Source organism: Delphinapterus leucas, chromosome 7 (assembly GCF_059928025.1).
Source record: "Delphinapterus leucas isolate spDelLeu-1000000601 "Yukka" chromosome 7, BTC_Dleu_Yukka2, whole genome shotgun sequence".
Classification (NCBI taxonomy): Eukaryota; Metazoa; Chordata; class Mammalia; order Artiodactyla; family Monodontidae; genus Delphinapterus; species Delphinapterus leucas.
This window is the reverse complement of record NC_143135.1, coordinates 19462320-19481097: the sequence shown is the minus strand read 5'-3', so window position 1 is coordinate 19481097 and position 18778 is coordinate 19462320.

Sequence of the window (18778 nt, the reverse complement as noted above, 5' to 3'; positions counted from 1 at the left end):
GCCTCGCTCTCACTGTTTAGTCCCTTCGGTGGTGAGATCAGACAGTGAAAGCTGAGGGACAGGCATTTGATTTCACCAAGCTGCATGGGGACTGCCAAGTATAAGAATATGGGATATTCGGTAACGTTATATACATTTATATGATACTTTACAGCTGGACAGGACTTTAGTGAGAAGTTAATAACACTTTTTTTAAGTTTTCCTACTGAAGCCCTTTCTTTCTTGTACCTTTTAAGAAAGAGCCTAGAAATCAGATCCCTCCGAAATCTCACCCCTGGCTCAATGTGAAGGACTAAGATGTATGTTTATGTGTGTGTATGTGTGAATGTGTGTATTTGTATGTATGAGCATGCAAGTTAAACCTTGCTTCAAGGGTGGGAATGAACTGAGTGTGCTCCCCACACCCCAAAGAAGTTCTGTCTGCTAAAGGGTATATAGAAGTCTCAGCCTAAGAGTTAAGGTACCATCCCGCACTAGCTGATGATGGTTGATATTTTTCCCTGTTGTGCGGACAAGTATAACAGAGCATGCAGATAATAAGGATAAACTGTTTTAGTCAACATCATGTCAATTCCTTCCATCCCACCTTAAATATTGAAGAGTAGAGCATGCAGCAAAGTCTGAAATTTCTTTGCACTCCAAATTAAGCTATCAATATACTCATTCTAGGGGGACTTTTAAATGTTTACATGTAATCTCTGCTTTTTGCTTTTAAATCCATCCTTCCATAGTCTCCTTTTCTGATATATTCAGTTGGTTGAGCAAAAAACACAAAATCACTTTTTTCCAATCATTCTTTTTTATGTTCCAACTTGGTTTCCAAACTCTTTCAAAAATCTTTACCCGAGTATTCATTTATTTATTCATTTCCAAATACTTATTTGAAATGATGGTTATATGCCTGCCACTATCTCAAATGCTAAGAATATTGAAGTGAACAAGACAGACAGTATTCTAGCACACAAGGAACTTACATTCCAGTGGTATAGATATAGATATAGGTAGATATAGAAGTAGATGTAGATGTAGATATAGATATAGAAGTACATATAAATATAGATATAGAAATAGATGTAGATGTAGAGATATATATTCAACTACATACACATATAGTTTAAAAGTATATAAACATGCAAATGAATAAAATAGTTCATCAAAGAATCTCCTAACTTTCACTACATTTCTCCTTGAGTATTTCTCCTGGACAGCTGATTTTCATGCTCTTTTCAGTGCTACAGGAAATTCAAATGACACAGTCACATTTCGAAAGCCTCCATCTTGCTCTAGGGCATCCCATGTTGTCCTTATTTAAGATATTTACTTAAAATACTTTAAATCTCAAATTTTATTAAAACAATAGTTCTATAGACTCTAGAAGTTTTTCTCATTTATGTAAGTACTTTTTCGAGGAGATTTTATTTTCTTAGTCTCTTAGTATTATTTTATTTGAACTTGTTTCATTTTATCAAGTTTAACAAGATGCACTAAGAATGAGTATAATCTTTCTGTGGGCCCCTAAGAAACACTGGAAATAGAACTGTTACTGAAATTTCACGTGGCTGCCCTCACTGGGAATCCTGAGATCTAGCAGGGAATGACCATTCCAGGTCACAGCTGATTTGCTCTTCACCTAATCATCGGAGGTCCTAAAGAAAACATCGTTATCAGTGTTGCATGCTCATGTTACAAAGTTAGATTATTTTCTATTCCTTTTCCCCTAAACCCTAATCCAAAAAAAAAAAAAGTGTGTAAGGGTGAGGAGATCCTGTTATATGGAGGAAAACAAGGGGGAAAAGAAGAGAGTAAAAACAAAAGCATACAAACAAACCAATCCCTGGTTTGATTCAGAAACTATTTGATTTTGATAGCCCTAGTCCTAAGCAGTAATGGAAACAGAATATCTTCATAAAAGCATCAGGGGCATCCCTGGTGGCGCAGTGGTTGAGAGTCCGCCTGCCGATTCAGGGAACACGGGTTCATGCCCCGGTCCAGGAAGATCCCACATGCCGCAGAGCGGCTGGGCCCGTGAGCCATGGCCACTGGGCCTGCGCGTCCGGAGCCTGTGCTCCGCAACGGGAGAGGCCACAACAGTGAGAGGCCCGCGTACCGCAAAAAAAAAAAAAAAATCAGAAATTATTACATATTTTTATCTCTAGCGTAAAACTGTATGTACCTAAATGGAAAAAAGAAGATCTTTTTAATCCAAATGATAAAAGTAAACAGGACACCACTGTACACTTCTGAGGCACTGCAGAATGTTAATTTTGCCTCAGTCTTCTAAATTCGTTCATGTACTTGTTCTCACTATTTTCTTTTTGCCCCATTCATGACATAGTCATTCATTCAGTTAGCATGACTTGATTGCTGATGGTAACATCGGCTATTTTCCTTTTCCGGTTATCTATCCCATTTTACTCTGATGACAGCATCTTGATTTTCCTTTGGGAAAAATCACCCCTCCTTTTACTTCCAACACAGTTTTCAGAAGGCCTAGATCTGACCTCCTTCCTTTGGTGGTGTGCATTTGATTTTACTTCTCCAATCAGCATATTTCATTTATCTTGGTCAAGTGTTTAATTCCAAATTGCTCATTGATGAACACTGGACTTTTAATTATATAGACAATACATTTCTTGTTTTTTTCTTAAATTTTTGAGCTTTCTGTTCATTGCAGCCAAAAGAATTCTGACCAATAAAAGTACCCATTATGTGGCAGGTATCATGCTAATTTTCCTGCATCCTTTTAACATGTAATTTCCAAAGTTATTTATATGTGGGTTTGGAAAATGGCATCCATCCTCCACTTTTCTAAAATAAACTTCAATACCGTGCTGTTTGATATACATTTTAACACAATTTTAAGTTTTTCACTCTTTTTCTTTGGCTGTCTTAAAATTGTTTTATAATGTCATCAGTTCTTTAATAAAGTGGTTCAGGAATTTGGTTGGCAAAGTTTTTGCAAGAATAAGTACATTTTCTTTGCTTTTTGCTTCCTAACTTTAGTCTTTTTTTACCATTCATCCCCCAACTGCTCACCCAACTTCTATCCTGAGCTGGCCAATGGAAATCTTAGGGTTCTGTGTTTGGTTCATACAGTGTTTACATTTATTGTCAATTAATTTCAGGAATTTTATTTCAAGCACAAATAAAAGAATCCTCGGTTTTAATAAAAATCAAGCACTACAAAATTATTACCATTATTTCTAGCTATCCAATGGAGAAATTTTAGGGTCAAAGTTGGGATGAAATGAGAAATAAATAAGATCCTACATGGTCATTTATCTGTTGAATCTGCACTGTTGAAACTGGTTTCAGATTCCACACCGGCCTGAGACAAATCTCATGTAAATCTGTGGTCATAACAGGTGATAAAAATGAGAAAGAGTGCTTCGCATTCGTATTCCTCAAGCAGTCCACTTCCCCAGACATAAACATAAGCATGTGTTTGCACTGTGGAGTTTTCATTTATTTCAGAGGGGATATTATCCTTCCCATAATGACTACTTCCAATTTCTGATTGAATGTATGTCTCCCATATGGCAAGGAGCTTAACACTGTTCTCGTCGTCAACATCTTTAAAGATTCCGTGCCCTTCCCCTCTCCTTATATGCCATACAAACTGTTTCCTTAAATGAGCTTTAGTATTTCCCAACACAGTTAGGATTCAGCAGGATGCTTTTTCAAAGGGCTGAAGGGGAGGGAGTGGAGTGGTTCATACTTCCCCTAAGTATGTTAACTGGAAAGCTCTTCCACTCAGGTGATATACCAAAGCATTTCAACAACTGCTCCTCTGACCCTGACTCTTTAAGTGGAAGCTGAGCTCAGTTCCTATTAAGAGAGACACATAAAGCTGCCATTGTCACAAATTCAGCCAATAATGGGTGAAGTGGTAATTAAATTAAGATGGCTGCTGGGGAGAGAGGTGGCTTCGTAACAAAATCTAACAGGCCTGAAATTCACTTTCCCACTTCCCATCTCTACCAATTAATGCAGCAGCTCAGGATCGAGTTATTTATATTCAGCCTTCCAAGTCACCTTGTTGTAAGAGTTGTCTCTAATTGCTAAAAAGTTTTCTACAAAGAAAAAAAATCATATATACATATATATATATATTTTAACAAGCCTATAGCAGGAGTTTAAGAGGTCTTAGAAAAAATAACTTCTCATAAAAGAAGAGATGCTTGGAGTGAGTTCTGAAAGGAATACCAATGAGAGGGACTAGCCAAACACTCAAGTGCAGATCAATTGTCTTCAGTTTTGCTCTGTAATTGAATTAGTCTCATACCAAAAGAGCCAGGGATGGCTGCAGAGAAACTGAAAGCTAGGTACCTTTAAAATACTCATTGTTAGAGCCAAGTTTGCTCAAATCATGCACAAGACCAATGCACAAGGCTGCATATTGAAATCACTTGTAAAGCTTTAAAAAATACTGTTACTTGGATCCAACCCCGAGAGATTCATATTTAATTGGGCTTGTAGGCAGACTTTGAATTGGGACTTTTAAAAACTCCACAGGTAATTTTTATATGAAGCAGAGGCTAAAGACCACTGCACTACACAGTTAAATTTCATCATAGTTTCGTCTTTGTAGCAGTTATTTTGTCTGGTTTTTAAACAGACAATTTGTGTAGCCTTAAGGCTGTAGTAGCTTAAAGACGGAGGAACTTTAAATAGGCAAACAGAAATGCTGCATCAATATTCATCTTCCTAAAGCTTCTAGTTCCTGCCTTTTTGAGTAGAGCCTGAAAGTGTCATTCTTATTCCCCCCATCTTAAACTTAGATTTAAGACTCGCATACCCTGTGCCCTAGAAACCCCCTAACTGATGCGATAGAATCATTATTTCCAGCTAATCTCTAGGATCAGGCATCTGATTTGCTATCTCCTCGACAAACTGAAATTTAAAAATTTAGATAATAAAAGAGAATTTTCTTTATCCAGTACATCATTCTCAGCTATGGAGTCTGCCACCTACAAATATGAGGTGATTAGCAAGTAAATTTGTATCAAGAAAAATAGATAAATGTGGGTTTGTATTAAACATAAGAGCATAAATACAACCAACATAATTTCCTCCTAATTTCCCATGGAAACAAGTGTAAAGTTATTTTTTTTTCAAAGAAGAAATAGTATATAAGGACAATTAAAGTGGCAAAGAAAATATAAGGAAATGTAAAACAGATGGCTAGTGGTAACAAATTTAGAAGACCAGAGAAAGCAGAAACTTAAGATAGCCAGAGAGAAAGACAGAGAATGGCCTGCTTTGCATTGCATTACCCTAGAAATGTGCAAGAATTTGCTGAATTCCAGACCTCTGTAAATGGGGTTAGAGGGAGCTAAATACAGGGGATAGTTTGAAAATCTATTTAAGAAGCTGTTGGACACTTTGATCTTCACCGACCTGACTCAGACTGGCAATGACCCTTTCCCTGCACTAGAAAAATATTGAAGGTATATAATCTACAAAGAGTCAACAATAAATAGTTTGAACAGGAGGAACACTAGGCAGACAAGAGGGTGATTTCATCAAAAAAGAAAGCAGGGGTGGGGGATTAAATGTATGTCTAGATAGGAAACCAGGTATATCCCATTTAGGAGTGTAGCCTCTTGAGTTGGAATCCCAGCTTTGCATGTAACATGTTCTATGACCTTGGCTAAGTTAGTGTTCTTCTTTGTGCCTCAATTTCTTTAACTGAAAAATGGGTACACAGTTATTAGATTGATGCAAAGGTTAAATGGGTGAATACATGTCAAGTACATATTTTAGTGCTGGGCAGAAAAATAAGTACTACATATGTGCTAACTACTCTTATTATCCCCCTACTCAGGATCCAGAATAATGATAGAGAAATTTATACTCTACAGGCCGAAAATGGAAGATTCTTCACAGAGGGAAAAAATACGTATATGTGAATATATATACATATATATATATACACACACATAAACATATATATTCACAAACATACACATACAGTTCTCAAATGAAATACCCCAGGCAGGTCATGTAGAGTAAAACCCACCAGAGAAATGACCTCACCAACTCATAGAGCTTCCAATCAGTTTTGGAGAGGTGCCTTTCTTATTTTTAGGCAACAGCCAAATACCAATAGCTATTTGAGGAAATTACCTATCAGAACATATAGAAAATAAATTTCCAAAAAGATTTTGGAATAAGTGGAAACAAAGTGGAGAGAATAAAATTGCAAAAAGGATCTATAATTAATTTCTGCAAAAAAAAAAAAACAAAAAGAACACATCGCACATATGAAAGAACAGCCTGCTATGAAAAGGAATATTTAAAGAACAAAACCAGCCCTTGAAATATAAAAATATAGGAGAAATTAAAACTAAATATAGGGGTAAGGAAATAAAATTGTGGTAATTTTCCATTAAGTATACTAAAAAATAGGTTTAAAATAGGAGAAAATAAAACAATATTAAAAGATAAGTACAAAAGGACCAATATGTGAATAATGAGAGTGCCTGCAAGAAAATCAGAAAAAAATAATAAATAAAATTTAGGAAATTACCAAAAAATTAATTCAAGAAAATTATTTAGACTAAATGAATTGCATTAGTTTTCATATTTAAAATATTTACCATACTTCCTGCATAGTTAATAAAAATAATCTACACAAAGGGACATACTCATGATTTTGAAAGCAATGAGAGAATTGAAAAAACACTAAAATTTTCCGGTGAGAAATATTAATCTAATTGTATGACTGGTAACCATAATACTATTTTGAAAAAGATATCCTATTCTCACTGATATAGGTGCCAAATCTGCTTTGAACTAAATTTCCATATGTATATAAATCTATTTCTGAACTCTGTATTTGAAGCATTATAATAAGACTTGTTATATCATAGAAAAGTTCCCTGATTTTTATACAACTAAATTTCTTTTTTGTGTGTTTTTGTTATTATTTTTCTTATAAAGAATTTTTGCTATTCCCAGCCATTTGCGCTTCCATGTGAAGTTGTGCATCGACTTGCCAACTTCCATGAAAAACTTCTTTACTAATTATAAGGGAATCAATTTAATGAATTGCTTAATTTTAGGATAATTGACATCTTTAAATATTACAATGTCCTATCCATGAACATGGTATACGTACTTATTTAATTTTTAATATCTTTTGCTTTTTTAACACCTTTATTGGAGTATAATTGCTTTACAATGGTGTGTTAGTTTCTGCTTTAGAAAAAAGTGAATCAGCTATACATATACATATATCCCCATATCCCCTCCCTCTTGCATCTCTCTCCCACCCTCCCAATCCCACCCCTCTAGGTGGACACAAAGCACTGAGCTGATCTCCCTGTGCTATGTGGCTACTTCCCACTAGCTATCTATTTTACACTTCGTAGTGTATATATGTCTATGCGATACTCTCACTTGGTTCTAGCTTACCCTTCCCCATTCCCGTGTCCTCAGGTCCATTCTCTACATCTGCGTCTTATTTCTTGTCCTGCCCCTAGGTTCTTCAGAATATTTTTTTTTAATTCCATATATATGTGTTAGCGTACGGTATTTATTTTTCTCTTTCTGACTTACTTCACTCTATATGACAGACACTAGGTCCACCCACCTCATTACAAATAACTCAATTTCATTTCTTTTTATGGCTCAGTAATATTCCATTGTATATATGTGCCACATCTTCTCTATCCATTCATCTGTCGATGGACACTTAGGTTGCTTCCATGTCCTGACTATTGTAAATAGAGCTGCAATGAACATTGTGGTACATGACACTTTTTGAATTATGGTTTTCTCAGGGTATATGCCCAATAGTGGGATTGTTGAGTCATGTGGTAGTTCCATGTTTAGTTTTTTAAGAAACCTTCATACTGTTCTCCATAATGGCTGTATCAATTTACATTCCCATGAACAGTGCAGGAGGGTTCCCTTTTCTCCACACCCTGTCCAGCATTTATGGTTTGTAAATATTTTGATGATGGCCATTCTGACTGGTGTGAGGTTATACCTCACTGTAGTTTTGATTTGCATTTCTCTAATGATTAGTGATGTCAAGCAACCTTTCATGTGTTTGTTGGCAATCTGTATGTCTTCTTAGAGAAATGTCTATTTAGGTCTTCTGCCCAATTTTGGATTGTGTTTTTGATATTGAGCTGCATAAGCTGCTTGTAAATTTTGGAGATTAATACTTTGTCAGTTGCTTCATTTGCAAATATTTTCTCCCATTTTGAAGGATGTCTTTTTGCCTTGTTTATGTGGTTCTTTGCTGTGCAAAAGCTTTTAAGTTTCATTAGGTCATATTCGTTTACTTTTGTTTTTATTTCAAAAATAGGTCAAAAAGGATCTTGCTGTGATTGATGTCATAAAGTGTTCTGCCCATGTTTTCCTCTAAGAGTTTTATAGTGTCTGGCCTTACATTTAGGTCTTTAATCTATTCTGAGTTTATTTTTGTGTATGGTGTTAGGGAGTATTCTCATTTCATTCTTTTACGTGTAGCTGTCCAGTTTTCTCAGCACCACTTATTGAAGAGGTGGTCTTTTCTCCATTGTATATTCTTGCCTCCTTTATCAAAAATAAGGTGACCATAAGTACGTGGGTTTATCTCTGGGCTTTCTATCCTATTCCATTGATTATATTTCTGTTTTTGTGCCAGTACCATACTCTCTTGATAACTGTAGCTTTGTATTATAGTCTGAAGTCTGGGAGCCTGATTCCTCCAGCTCCGTTTTTCTTTCTCAAGATTGCTTTGGCTATTAGGGGTCTTTTGTGTTTCCATACAAATTGTAAAATTTTTTGTTCTAGTTCTGTGAAAAAAGCCATTGGTAGTTTGATAGGGATTGCACTAAATATGTAGATTGCTTTCGGTAGTATCGTCATTTTCACAATGTTGATTCTTCCAATCCAAGAACATGGTATATCTCTCCATCTATTTGTATCATCTTTCATTTCTTTCATCTTTAATTTCAGTGTCTTATGGCTTCTGCATACAGGTCTTTAGTCTCCTTTGGTAGATTTATTCCTAGATATTTTATTCTTCTTGCTGCAATGGCAAATGGGAGTGTTTCCTTAATTTCTCTTTCAGATTTTTCATCATTAGTGTATAGGGATGCAAGAGATGTCTGTGCATTAATTTTGTATCCTGCTACTTTACCAAATTCATTGATTAGCTCTAGTAGTTTTCTGGTAGCAACTTTAGGATTCTTTCTGTATAGTATCATGTCATCTGCAAACAGTGACAGCGTTATTTCTTTTTTTCTGATTTGGATTCCTTTTATTTCTTTTTCTTCTCTGATTGCTGTGGCTACAACTTCCAAAACTATGTTAAATAATATTGGTGAGAGTGGACAACCTTGTCTTGTTCCTGACCTTAGTGGAAATGGTTTCAGTTTTTCACCATTGAGGACAGTGTTGACTGTGGGTTTGTCATATATGGCCTTTATTATGTTGAGGAAAGTTCCCTCTATGCCTACTTTCTGGAGGGTTTTTATCATAAACAGGTGTTGAAATCTGTTGAAAGCTTTTTCTGCATCTATTGAGATGATCATATGGTTTTTCTCCTTCAGTTTGTTAATATGGCTTATCACATTGATTGATTTGTGTATATTGAAGAATCCTTGCATTCCTGGGATAAATCCCACTTGATCATGGTGTATAATCCTTTTAATGTGCTGTTAGATTCTGTTTGCTAGTATTTTGTTGAGGATTTTTGCATCTATATTCATCAGTGATATTGGCTTGTAGTTTTCTTTCTTTGTGGCATCTTTGTCTGGTTTTGGCATCAGGGTGATGGTGGCCTTGTAAAATGAGTTTGGGAGTGTTCCTCCCTCTGCTATATTTTGGAAGAGTTTGAGAAGGATATGTGTTAGCTCTTCTCTAAATGTTTGATACAATTCGCCTGTGAAGCCATCTGGTCCTGGGCTTTTGTTTGTTGGAAGAGTTTTAATCACAGTTTCAATTTCAGTGCTTGTGATTGGTCTATTTATATTTTCTATTTCTTCCTGGTTCAGTCTCAGAAGTTTGTGCTTTTCTAAGAATTTGTCCATTTCTTCCAGGTTGTCCATTTTATTGGCATAGAGTTGCTTGTAGTAATCTCTCACGATCCTTTGTATTTCTGCAGTGTCAGTTGTTACTTCTCCTTTTTCATTTTGAATTCTATTAAGTCTTCTCCCTTTTTCTCTTTATGAATCTGGTGAAAGGTTTATCAATTTTGTTTATCTTCTCCGAGAACTAGCTTTTAGTTTTATTGATATTTGCTATTGTTTCCTTCATTTCTTTTTCATTTATTTCTGATATGATCTTATGATTTCTTTTCTTCTGCTAACTTTGGGAATTTTGGGTCTTCTTTCTCTAATTGCCTTAGGTCTAAGGTTAGGTTGTTTATTTGAGATGTTTCTTGTTTCTTGAGGTAAGATTGTGTTGCTATAAACTTCCTTGTTAGACCTGCTTTTGCTGCATCCCATAGGTTTGGGGTCATCGTGTTTTCATTGTCATTTGTTTCTAGGTATTTTTTGACTTTCTCTTTGATTTCTTCAGTGATCTCTTGGTTATTAACTAGTGTGTTATTTAGCATTCATGTGTTTGTATTTTTTACAGATTTTTTCCTCTGATATCTAGTCTCATAGCGTCATGGTCTGAAAGGACACTTGACACGATTTCAATTTTCTTAAGTTTACCAAGGCTTGATTTGTGACCCAAGGTATGATCTATCTCGGAGAGTGTTTCATGAGCACTTGAGAAGAAAGTGTATTCTGTTGTTTTTGGATGGAATGTCCTATAAATATCAATCATATCCATCTTGTTTAGTGTATTATTTAAAGCTTGTGTTTCCTTATTTATTTTCATTTTGGATGATCTATCTATTGGTGAAAGTGGGATGTTAAAGTCCCCTACTATGATTGTGTTACTGTCGATTTCCCCTTTTATGGCTGATAGCATTTTTCTTATGTATTGAGATGCTCCTATGTTGGGTGCATAAATATTTACAATTGTTATATCTTCTTCTTTGATTGATCCCTTGTTCATTATGTAGTGTCCTTCTTTGTCTCTTGTAAATAGTTGTTTAAAGTCTATTATGTCTGATATGAGAATTGCTACTTCAGCTTTCTTTTGATTTCCATTTGCATAGAATATCCTTTTCCATCCCCTCACTTTCAGCCTGTATGTGTCCCTAGGTCTGAAGTGGGTCTCTCGTAGACAGCATATATATGCATCTTGTTTTTGTATCCATTCACCCAGTCTGTATCTTTTGGTTGGAGTATTGAATGTATTTACATTTAAGATAGTTATTGATATGTATGTTGCTATTACCATTTTCTTAATTGTTTTGGGTTTGTTATTGTACGTCTTTTCCTTCTCTTGTGTTTCCTGCCTAGAGAAGTTTCTTTAGCATTTGTAGTAAAGTTGGCTTGGTGCGGCTGAATTCTCTTTGCTTTTGCTTGTGTGTAAGTGTTTTTAATTTCTCTGTCAAATCTGAATGAGATTCTTGCTGGTAGAGTAATCTTGGTTGTAGTGTTTTCCCTTTCATCACTTTAAATATGTTCTGCCACTCCCTTCTGGCTTGCCGAGTTTTTGTTGATAGGCCAGCTATTAACCTTATGAGGATTCCCTTGTATGTTATTTGTTGTTTTTCCCTTGCTGCTTTTAATATTATTTCTTTGTGTTTAATTTTTGATAGTGTGATTAATATGTGTCTTGGTGTGTTTCTCCTTCGATTTATCCTGTATGGGACTCTGTGCTTCCTGGACTTGATTGACTATTTCCTTTCCCATATTAGGTAAGTTTTCAACTAAAATCTCTTCGAATATTTTCTCAGTTCCTTTCTTTTTCTCTTCTTTTCTGGGACCCCCGTAATTCGAATGTTGGTGCGTTTAATGTTGTCCAGGAAGTCTCTGAGACTGGCCTCAGTTCTTTTCATTCTTTTTTCTTTATTGTGCTCTGTGGTAGTTATTTCTAATATTTTATCTTCCAAGTCACTTATCCGTTCTTCTGCCTCAGTTATTCTGCTATTGATTCCTTCTAGAGAATTTTTAATTTCATTTATTGTGTTGTTCATCATTGTTTGTTTGCTGTTTAGTTCTTCTAGGTCTTTGTTAAAGGTCTCTTGTATTTTCTCCATTCTATTTCAAAGATTTTGGATCATCTTTACTATCATTACTCTGAATTCTTTTTCAGGTAGACAATTTCCTCTTCATTTGTTTGGGCTGGTTGGTTTTTGCCTTGTTCCTTCATCTGCTGTGTGTTTCTCTGTCTTCTCATTTTGCTTAACTTACTGTGTTTGAGGTCTCCTTTTCACAGACTGCAGGTTCATAGTTCCCATTGTTTTTTGTGTCTGCCTCCAGTGGTAAAGGTTGGTTCAGTGCGTTGTGTAGGGTTCCTGGTGGAGGGGACTAGTGCCTGCCTGTGTACTGGGGGATGAGGCTGGATCTTTTCTTTCTGGTGGGCAGGACTGCATCGGGTGGTGTGTTTTGGGGGTGTCTGTGAACTTATCATTTTAGGCAGTCTTTCTGCTAATGGGTGGGGTTGTGTTCCTGTCTTGGTAGTTGTTTGATATGGGGTGTCCAGCACTGCAACTTGCTGGTCGTTGAGTGGAGCCTGGTCTTATCATTGAGATGGAGATCTCTGGGGAGCTTCCACCATTTGATAGTATGTGGGGCTGGGAGGTCTCTGGTGCACCAATGTCCTGACCTCAGCTCTCCCACCTCAGCGGCACAGACCTGACACCTGGCCTGCAGCATCAAGACCCTGTCAGCTCAGAAGAAAAGGGAGAAAAAAAGGAAACAAGAAAAAATAATAAATAAATAAAATAAAGTTTTTAAAATAAAATAATTATTAAAAATAGAAAAATTGAAATGTAATAAAGAAAGAGAGCAAAAAAACAAATCCACCAATGATAACAAGCACTAAAAACTATACTAAAAAAAATAAACAAACAAAAAAACGGACAGACAGAACCCTAGGATAAATGGTAAAAGCAAAGCTAAAGAGACAAAATCACACAAAGAAGCATACACATACACACCCACAAAAAGAGAAAAAGGAAAAAATATATATATATATCTATATATGAAAAAAGGAAGTGAGCAACCAAATCAATAAACAAATCTACCAATGATAATAAACTCTAAATACTAATCTAAGATAAACATTAAACCAGAAAGAAAGTAGATGCTGAAAGCAAACCCCATTTCTACAGTTGCTCCCAAAGTCCACCTCCTCAATTTTAGGTTGATTCATTTTCTGTTCAGGTATTCCAGTGATGCAGGGTACACCAAGTTGATTGTGGAGATTTAATCCGCTCCACCTGAGGCTGCACAGAGAGATTTCCCTTTCTCTTCTTTGTTCGCACAGCTCTTGGGGTTCAGCTTTGGATTTGGCCCCGCCTCTGCGTGTGGGTCGCCTGAGCGTGTCTGTTTTTCACTCAGACAGGATGGGGTTAAAGGAGCAGATGATTAGGTGGCTCTGGCTCACTCAGGCCCTTGGGGAGGAAGGGGTACAGATGTGGGGCGAGCCTGCAGTGGCAGAGGCTGGTGTGACGTTGCACCAGCCTGAGGCACGCCGTGCATTCTCCTGGGGAAGTTTTCCCTGGATCATGGGACCCTGACAGTGGCGGGCTGCACAGGCTCCCTGGGAGGGGAGTTGTGGATAGTGACCTGTGCTTGCACATAGGCTTCTTGGTGGTGGCAGCAGCAGCCTTAGCATCTCATGCCCATCTCTGATGTCTGTGCTGATAGCCGCAGCTCGCGCCTGTCTCTGGAACTCGTTTAGGTGGTGCTCTGAATCCCCTCTCCTTGCGTACCCCGAAACAATGGTCACTTGCCTCTTAGGCAGTTCCAGACTTTTCCCCAGACTCCCTCCCAGCTAGCTGTGGTGCACTAGCCCCCTTCAGGCTGTGTTCACGCAGCCAACCCCGGTCCTCTTCCTGGGTGCTGACCTCCAAAGCCTGAGTCTCAGCTCCCAGCCGCTGCCCACCCTGGTGGGTGAGCAGACAAGCCTCTCGGGCTGGTGAGTGCTGGTCGGCACCGATCCCCTGTGCGGGAATCTCTCTGCTTTGCCCTCCACACCCCTGTGGCTGCGCTCTCCTCCATGGCTCCAAAGCTTCCCTGACCCCCCACCACCCCCCATCTCCACCAGTGAAGGGGCTTCCTAGTGTGTGGAAACTTTTCCTCCTTCACAGCTCCCTCCCAGAGGTGCAGGTCCCGTGCCTATTTTTTGTCTCTGTTATTTCTTTTTTCTTTTGCCCTACCCAGGTACGTGGGGAGTTTCTTGCCTTTTGGGAGCTCTGAGGTCTTCTGCCAGCATCAGTAGGTGTTCTGTAGGAGTTGTTCAACATGTAGATGTATTTCTGATGTATTTGTGGGGAGGAAGGTTATATCCACGTCTTACTCCTCTGCCATCTTGAAGGTCTCTACTTTTTAATATCTTTTAATACAAGTTTATTATCTCTACACAAAAGCTTTAATGCCTTTTGTTACATTTATTACTAACTATATTACATTTTTGTCACTGGTGTAGCTTTTAAAAAATAATTTGACACAATTCTCAACCTTGTGGAGAGTTTGAAAAAACTGTTCAAGGAAATTTTTTATTTTTTCCTGAATCTACTGAGAGTAAGTTGCTGACACAATGTCCCCTATACCCAAATACATTATTGCGTATTTTCTACAAAGACATATTTTATATAGTCATAATACTGTGCAAGCCATCAAATTCAGGAAGTTCACATTGCTGTATTACTACTAAAGGTTCAGGTACTATAAATAAAAATGTAGCAATAGTTCTACTATAGCTCATCGCTAATAGTGGCATTGTAATGGTTGTGCATTTTTCTAAATGTACTAAAATAATGTGGTCTTTTATGATATAATGTGATATTATATGTTGCCTTTCTCTGTGAGATTCATAAAGAGGGTCAGGATAATTTTTTCTGAAGCCAGTGATGGCTATATGGCCTGTCTTGGAGGAGAGCGGTCACATTTCCCTAAGGTTATTTCTCACCTGCCATTTGACTTCCGCTCAATTTCTATCTACACTTTGCTCTCTTGTGCCTTCTAGTTGTTATATCGTAGTAGTATATTACATATAGTGTATAAAACAGAACCATAATGTGGGAACTTTCCAATAAACAAATCTACCAACGATAATAAACTCTAAATACTAATCTAAGATAAACATTAAACCAGAAAGAAAGTAGATGCCGAAAGCAAACCCCATTTCTACAGTTGCTCCCAAAGTCCACCAAGAATACCAGAGAAATTGTGGTTACAATATGAAGTCTTGCCACTAGGATTATGACTTTGGCCAAGAATCATTACACTTTTACCCTGCTTTCTGCTGGCTTAATCAATAATCATGTCTTAGCACTAACACTGAATTTGGTAAATGGATTCTAGTGAAAATAGATGTGGTAGGTTAGATAATTGTCGTCAGTCACTTCTGGCATCAACAGCTTTTCAATGAGTAAGTAGACATGCTTTATTAAACTTGGATTTGCCCATGGAACTTGCTTCAAACCATGGGATGTCAGTGTTCCTGATCTGAGTAGAGGCTTTAATTGTGCATCATTTGCATTGCTCTGTGTGATCCTATGCACTACAAGAAGAGCATACTCCCTCCAAGTAGCTTTCAGTCCAAGGACATGAAGGCATATGGGGAGGACCTGAAAACAAAGCACATCTGGCACTAATGGTACCGACCAGGGTTCTTGGCCTTCCCCAATCAATAGAAATTGACTAGAGGCCAGACAAGAAATTCAGGCAAGGCTTTACTGGGGACCCTGCTGCAGCAGGGGGGAGCTAGAATAAACAACAAGTTCCCTTGCTCACTTTCTCCCTCAGGGGGGCGAGCTTGTTCCTTATATGGGGTGAAGGTAAGGGTGTGTCCAGGGTTCGGGCCTGAGGGGTGGCTTAGGTGGTCTGCCCACCCCTTAGGTGGTGTTGTGTGCAGGGGGCATGGGCAGTACCCTACCTTTGCTCCTGACCCCCTGATTTTGCCCCTGGCTCTTTAGAAGTGGCAGTTGGGTGTTTTGGTCTTTTGTATCTTTTTGTCAATAATTTGCCCCAACTGTGCATGCACACAGTTATTTTTAGTCCCATATAGTTTCTTTATATTTTATTGCTCGAGGAGAGGTGTGTCCAGGTACAAGCATTGCAGCACTGCAGCAAAGGGTCCCAGGTCCCAGCCCATCTCACTAAGGCAAACTGATTCCAGCTTAATCAGTAGAACCACAGCATATCTGCCGACGTGTAGAAAACAAAATTGCTGTAAGTCAAATTTCGTCTTCTCTAATGATCAATTCACTTATACTATCAGAATAATAAACTTATATGTCATAGGTTATCAGAGGAAAAATTTCACTCATAATCCAGATCCACCTGAGACTGTATAAGTTAACAAGCAAGAAGCAAGCTCATTTGTCACAGAGTTTAAATATCAGTATATGTGGTATTCATTCAGGGTGTGAATAGGCATTTGATATAAAAATTTTTCCATTTTACTCATAATTTTTCGTTAGTATTGTATAACATGCAAATTTACACACATAATAGAAATTCTCTAGATTACTCACCTATGTGCACACTTTCAATAAACAATGTGTACAGTTTTAAAATTATGTTTTTGACCCTATTTATTTTTATTATATTTACTGAAATGTAATTATATTCCTGTTGAATCTGTAATAAAGATAAATGAGCTTCTGTTATGAATGTCTGTTTTTTTAATTCTGTTTTATTTTTCTAGCAATTCATTCTTATTATATTTTGCAAAATGTCACAATGGACTATGAAAAACTTTTAAAATTATCCCTCAATGGTGATATTTGTGAAGCACAGCCTTGTAGAATGAAAGATCTATGTAAATGTGGCAAAGATGTTTCATGATACAAACAGTGTAGCAAAAAGAAAGAGGTGTATGTTTACATGAAAATGCTCATGTCAAATCCTGATGGTGCAGCAGTTATTGAAGGAGGACGTGTTACTGCAGATAGTACTTTGTGCTAAAATCACTGATAACTGGGACAAAATGAAAGCCATCTAGAAAGGGTCATTATAAGATTTAAGAAAATGATTCTACCATCTCACACAGAATCTATAAATGGAAAGGAAGAGAGAGAAGGAGAGGGAGAGGGAGAGGGATATTGCTTTCTCGTGGCCAATGCCAGGATTCTTAGCTATAAACAATAGAATCCATTCCAAACAAATCTTGCTACAAAAACACCACTGCTATTTTGCTCCTCATCTACTTTGTCAGGGAATGGATGACAGAAGACCCATCATTTTGGTCCCATTTTTGTATATTTTTTGTAATACACCAGACTACATAACATGTAAACTCATGCGGAAGAGCTGTAATAATTCCTTCATCTTACTCTGCTGAAAGAGATGGTTTCTAGAAGAAAAGATTTAAAATGATAGTCATAGGAGCCCAAGAAATGCCAGAAATTAAAAAGGTTTTTTTTAATTTTAGGAATCTATATATTACTTATCTGCTTCAAAATATCCGTGGCCATCAACATTTCGGTGGTTTCAACGCACTAGTCTGTGAGTTTGCCGTAGCTCTGCTGGGTCAGCTGGGCTCATCTGGACTTAGTTTCAGGTTCTGGATTGTGTTCCAGTCCACTCCAAATGTGTCCACATTATCCCTGAGCCACCAGGTATTGGAGGCATATTCTTTTTGCAACAGATCACAAAAGCAAATGTGAGCTAGTCAAACCACATAAGCACATTTCAAGCTTCTGTTCATATCAAATCCACTGACATCTCATTGGTCATGGGGCCAAGCCAGTATCTATGGGGGGAAAACAAAAAAGAAAGAAATACGTGGACTCCCGCGGTGGCGCAGTGGTTGAGAGTCCGCCTGCCGATGCAGGGGACACGGGTTCGTGTCCCGGTCCGGGAAGATCCCACATGCCACGGAGCGGCTGGGCCCGTGAACCGTGGCCGCTGAGCCTGCGCATCCGGAGCCTGTGCTCCGCAACGGGAGAGGCCACAACAGTGAGAGGCTCGCGTACCGCAAAAAAAAATAAATAAATAAAAAAAGAAAGAAATATGCTCCACTTACTCAAGAGGAAGGTACTGTAAAGTCATTAAGAAAAAAAAAAAAAAAAGCAGGGAGTGGATAATACAGGGAATGAGTAAAAAATGGCATATGATTATCCAAAATTACTATACCTAAATATTTGGGAAACAATCCCTTCCCTGTAAGAACTGACACACTGAACTATTTTATCACATTCAAATTAGGGCAAAAGTATAGTAGTTCTTGTGTAAAGCAAAAACCTGATGGCAAGACTTTGCCTTGTATACTCCAATCTTGTGGAATTTATAGTGATATTATATGTAAAGTTCCTACAGTTAGGTTTTATTCAGGTATACATCATGCGATATAGGAATATTGTGTACAAAGGCACTAGAAGTCATGGGAAGGCAGAATGTAGACAGAATTTAAGAAGTAGTCAACAGTGACTTCTGAAAATTAGAAAGGACCTCATGGAAATCTGCCCAGTCTCCTGCAGGCAGCACACATACCCTTACAACATTACTCATGGGCCATAATGTATAATGTGTGTTTAATAACACTGAGTAAAAAAAACAGATGAAAATAGATATATTGATAAGAATAAAAAAGATATTTTAAAGCAATCTCAGGATATTAATTTTATTTCATCCAAAATAAAGTGAAGAATATCATCATTTCAAAAGTTAATGTTAGTCATTCGTAAGTAGCCAATTTCAGCAACTTATGCCATAAAAATATAGCTAAATTTAAATTACATTTTCATCTTAAAAATGAG